The sequence below is a fragment of the Octopus bimaculoides genome, chromosome 3, assembly GCF_001194135.2.
Source record: "Octopus bimaculoides isolate UCB-OBI-ISO-001 chromosome 3, ASM119413v2, whole genome shotgun sequence".
Lineage (NCBI taxonomy): Eukaryota > Metazoa > Mollusca > Cephalopoda > Octopoda > Octopodidae > Octopus > Octopus bimaculoides.
Genome location: NC_068983.1, coordinates 95,564,464 through 95,570,341, shown reverse-complemented (window position 1 = coordinate 95,570,341; position 5,878 = coordinate 95,564,464). Strand labels below are relative to the sequence as shown.

General features: G+C 37.7%; 1 protein-coding gene and 1 long non-coding RNA gene across 2 annotated transcripts in view; one reads left to right on the top strand and one right to left on the bottom strand.

The window, feature by feature from the left end:
* The window catches only part of LOC106881018 (zinc finger protein Noc), a 35,360-nt gene that overhangs the window by 18,897 nt on the left and 10,585 nt on the right, over window positions 1-5,878 (bottom strand). The window lies entirely within an intron of this gene.
* On the top strand, window positions 2,053-5,716 carry LOC106881020 (uncharacterized). The gene is made up of 3 exons (XR_001410805.2): window positions 2,053-2,583; window positions 3,154-3,339; window positions 4,858-5,716. It is a non-coding gene; the product is annotated as an uncharacterized LOC106881020 (long non-coding RNA).

Sequence of the window (5,878 nt, the reverse complement as noted above, 5' to 3'; positions counted from 1 at the left end):
AGAGAGAGAGAGAGAGAGAGAGAGAGAGAGAGAGAGAGAGAGAGATAGAGAGAGAGGGAAATATATGTGCTTATAAGAACTGATGCATGCAATATTTATTATGCATGAAAAACTGACCATATATGAACTGAAAATATATGGGGTATATGGGAACGACGTGGACTTTGAGCAGGAAAAAGATCGGTAAGAGTACCAACATATAATAAGACGGCAGTGGTGATGGAAGACTGTTGTATGGAGTGTCAAATGATTAAAGGAAAAGCATTTACGTATGACGAAGATGAGAAAAAGTGGTGAAACCTGATCTCAAGAAGCTAAATGGTTATAATCGGCGAGTAGTTGTGCAGGAGAAGATGCAGAAGTATGATGATGATGATGATAATGATAACGAGGAGGAGGAGTATTGCTTTGTGCTGAAACGTTAATAAGGACATCATGGTAAGGACATCGTGGGTGTTATTTGACGTTGTAATAATCCGTATGTTATTCTCAAAATCTTTTCGACTCAGTTACTGCACGGCCCTTGTTTCAATAATCTGAGTGCAGACATGATGGGGCAACGCCTTGAAGAATTTTAGTCTAACGAATCGATCACAGTACTTATAATTATTACTGAGTGAGAGAGCAACACATGTCATGAAAATGACACTGGGGTACAATATTATTATTACTTTTGTCTTTTCTCAAGCCTATCAAGCTGCTTTTGTCAAACCACTATTGTTAGAGGGATGTAAACACCAACATCAGATGTCAATCGGTGGTGGGAGACAAACACTAGCACACAACAACGATTTTTTTTCAGTTTCTATCTACCAAATCCAGTCACAAATGTTTGGTCGACCCAGAGCTATATAAGACAATCGCGCAGTGGTACTGAGCCCATAAGTATGTGGTTGGGAAGCAAGCTTCTTATCTCACAGCCGTCCTGCCCTAACTCTTCGAAACGCTTAGTTTAGAATAGGGACAGCTGATGAAGGAAATATTCTCTATATGGCCTGTTTGTTTTCTGTGCCCTGTTTATGTTCTGTTTTTCATTTTGTCCACGTTTTGTTTTTTGTGACATCCTTTACTTAGATATGCATTTATATATACGTGTAGATGTAGGTATGTACATACATGTACGTATATATGCATATACTCACATATTATTTGTATTATTATATATCTGTGTGTGTGTGTGTGTGTGTGTGTGTGTGTGTGTGTGTGTGTGTGTGTGTGTGTGAATTAGTGTATGTATGTATGTATAAATATAGAGCGAGAGAAGGATCCTACAATTAAACCAAGCCAAGACATAACACATGTAAACATAATATATAAACACACAGATGAGCCATCATCTAAAACAAAGGACAATCAATTAACAGCAGTTTTGTGGACAAGGCGCATATCAGCGCTATGTTAAAGAGTAGCAAGTGATGAAAGAGAAACGACAGCAGGCGTCGGGATGCTGTGAATGGGTGATGGTGGTGGCGGTCGAGCGAGAATTTCAAAATTTGAAATTTTCGCTATAAATGTTAAGAAAAAGTTAACTGTGTGGTAAGTAGATTGCTTACCAACCACATTGTTCCGGGTTCAGTCCCACTGCGTGGCACCTTGGGCAAGTGTCTTCTACTATACACTTGGGCCGACCAATGCCTAGTGAGTGGATTTGGTAGACAGAAACAGTATGTATGTAAGTATGTGTGTTTGTGTGTCTGTGTTTGTCCCCCAACATCGCTTGACAACCGATGCTATTTGTTTACGTCCCCGTAACATAGCGGTTCGGCATAAAGAGACTAATAGAATAAGTACTAGGATTACTAAGAATAAGTCCTGGGGTCGATTTGCTCGACTAAAGGCGGTGCTACAGAGAAAAGCGGAGAGAAAAACATACAGGGACACATACATACATACATACATACATACATACAAATAAAGATATAGAAAGATAGATATATATATAGATAGATAGATAGATAGACAACATGAAAATATTCATGTATGCATATATGTATATACATACATTCATTCATATATATATATATATATATATATATATATATGAATGAACGAATGTATGTGTGTGTGTATATATGTATAAATATGTTAAACGTTCATATATACATGTGTGTGTGCATAGTGAGAGAGAGACAAAGTGTTGCGTGCGTGCGCATGTGTGTCTGTCTGTGTGTTGATCAATGATGTTCCACGAGGAAGCCTTTCTGTCAGTGACGTGACATTTTGCTATCAGAAAGCACCACATGCCGTGTAGATCTGACAACAACTCCATTTGACGCCAAGCCATCTTCATTTACATGCAGTCGTCATAGCAACATGTATTCATTTGTTTATATTCTGACTTGGAGCGAAAAGATCGTGGAATTTAGCGATAAATATTATGTATATATATATATATATATATATATATATATACACATCTGTTTGAGTGTACACATACTACATTAGCTTTTCACTTGTTTCAGTCAGGCATCGTTTTGAGGAATTTTCAGTCGAATGAATCAACCCCTGGTCTTATTTAAAAAGATAGTTTTGTTAAGCCTATTGTTAAGCCTATCGTCTCTTTCGCCGAACAGCTAAACTACGGTAACATAAACACATCAACACCAGTTGTCAAGCGGTGGTCACACACACATTATATATGACGGGCTTCTTTCAGTTTTCGTCTATCAAATCCACTCACAAGGTTAGGTCGGGCTGAAGTTATAAAAGGACAGACACATCTCCAAGTTGCCACGAAGTGGGATTGAACCCGTAACCATATGTTTGGGGAGCAAGCTTCTTACCATATATTTGTGTGTGTTGATAGACAGATACATACATCTCTATTTAAAAACTGATATATCACATTCACTCATAGCCTACACACATATAACCCATACACATTTATCCAGATATTCAATTACTCCTCGAGGTACAACCGGGTTCCTTTCTGGTCAACCGGATGTCGGTATGGGAGTACCTCCAAGACCTATACCTATCTGACCTAGTTTTAGTGGAAGATTATATTTTATATGCATTACTAGTATGGAATGCATACGAAACACTTTCAATTTTATACATTTTGAAATATCGCCATATACAATACCCAGTATGTTTTTCTGTTTTCTTCATTTAATTTTCTTTCTAATCTTTTTTATCTTTTGCATGTTTCAGTCATAGGAATTCGACCATGCTGGGGCACAGCCTTCACGGGTTTAGTGGAATATATCGACACCAATGCTTATTTTTAGTGTGCTACTTATTCATCAGACACTTTGGCAAATGTTTGCAACGTAAACAACTCAATACCCATTGTCAAACGAGGATGAGGACAAACAATGACACACACACACAATATATGTATGTATGTATGTTTGTATGTGTATTTGTTTTTATGTCAAGATGTAACAAAATATTTAATACTTTTTGTAGCATACGTGTTTATTATTCTTGTACATGAATAGTATTTGATAGTGACCTCGAAGTTTCGGCCTTAGTCTTCGTTCGAAAACCCGTGGAAGACTGTATGTGTGTATATATATGTGTATATATATATATATATATATATATATATATATATATATATATATATATATATATATAGGCTCCTACACAGTTTTCGTCTACAAAATTCGCTCACAAGGTCGGTCAGGAGTTATAATAGAAGTCAGTTGCTCAAGAGGTTTCCAATACGGGATTAAACTCGAAACCACGCCATAGCAAAGTGAGCTTCTTGACCATACAACCATGCCTATCCTATTTTATAATTCCCTTGGTCGCAACGCAGAAGGTCTGAACCATTCAGCTGTTTGCTTGCTTTAAAGTTTTCTTCTCAATCATATTCGTTCTTCAACGTCTTCAAACTACATCTAACCTTAGATTTAAGTGTTTGTTAATAGATGTTAATGAATACAGTCTTTTGCGGGGTTTACTTTCTCCCGTTGATGTTCCATCCAGAGTAGAAACATTTTTCCATCTCGAGGATAATTCTTTGATGCTTCTTTTGATAGATATTGTCGTTAATCGGTAATATGTTTGACAAAGCTTCCGAACAATTTACTCTACGCCTATCCTTAAGAATAAGTGTGATCATGAGTGATATCATTTATTTTTCCTTTCTTCCTTATGTTGTCAAATTACTTACATTTTTAATTTCCAAATAATGTGACTGCCTCTGCTCCGTATCGGGTGCATTAGTAGTTAGAAAAATCTTTACAGCTTCCAGGGGTGCTAAATCCACAGACGGTAATAGAAATACTTGCGTTACGACGGCTGAAGTATACTAAATGCCAAGAAAAAAATGCACTGACTCGTACAATAAGCGCTAAGCACTCGCAGATTAGGCGGGAATATTTGAGTTTTTTATAACTGATCCGTTGTAACATCATGTGGTCGTAATTCCACTGTTCCTACGTAGGGCATCTCTTTATACGACTACACTCATATAACACACATCTACACACGCACACACTCACCCTCCACACACACACTCATACACGACGATGTTCTTATTTTATGTTTATATATTTATCAACTTATGTTTCTCTATATTGTCACATTAGTTATTTGTAGTTTGTTTTGTATAGTAAGGATCCTAAAACAATAACGTTTCCGTGCCTTCGTTGTCTCTGCTTCAAGGTGACTCGAATTTTGGCGTGTGTTGTTGCTACCTTTTTATAGAAAGCAAGTCCAGTATAATTGCTATAGACGCTAATGTGAGAACATGTTTTCTTTTTTTACTATGAGTTCTATACGTCATTAGCCAGATGTATCTTTTGAACTGAGAATTAAAAGAACAATTGCAATGCTCTGAACGACACAACTCAAAACTGAAGAAGATAGGAAAACATTAACGCTCAACAAATTAATACTTTTCAGAATACCTCCAAGACCACCACCACCACCATCACCAAACGTAGACGATTGATTGTGTAAACAATATTCATAATATAGCACAATCTTTAAACAAACACAAAGACAAATCATATATAAAAATGAGCGCCTGGCGGATGATGGATAAATCTAACCACACGAATTCAAACTTTGCTGGTATTGTTTACAGCTATCATATTGGCCTTGTCTACAATGGAATTAACAGCAGCCACGCCATCAGCACGCCACCTAGAAGATGAGACTCCGAAAGTCTAAAAACATTAATGGTGGGGTTTGCAATAATCGTATATATGAAAACGAAAATAAAAATTGATAAAATATATAAATAAAACTTGAAGAGAGGCGTGATTGCAATGCATGAGACTGTCTGTATTTCGTTTGTGATACGTGGTCTTTTTATCTGTCTTTGGCTGTCTGTCTCTCTGTCTCTTTTTTGCTCGCTCTCTCCTTCAGTGTGTGTGTGTGTGTGTGTGTGTGCGCGCGCGAACATGTCCCGAGCAATAAATTCGATATCATATAGAAATATTATAAACCCAGTTCACTCGCATGCTTTCCAATCTCCCTCTCTCTCTCTCTCTCTCTCGCGCGCGCGCGCGCATGTGCGTGCGTGTAAGTATGTGTGTCTTCTGAACGTAGTGTTTGTGCAGGTATGTCAGCATGTCTTTGCTTACATGTGCTAGAGTATGTCTAGTATACGCGCGTGCGAGAGACAAACAGAGAGAGAGTGTGTGTGGGACGCAGTGAGTGTGCGTGTACGAATTTGTGATTGTGTGTATGTATATCCTATGCTACTGAGAGGGGGGGTGTGTTTGATGTACGTGAAGGGCGTGCGTATGGCGTTCTATTGATTTTATAACTGTTACGCAAATCGGAAGAGGTAAAAACAATAACTACACATATGCATACGCTACGTGCACACAAATGTAAAAATGCGCGCGTCTCTCTCTTTCTGTCTGTCTGTCTCTCTCTCTCTCTCTCTCTCTCTCTCTCTCTATATATATATATA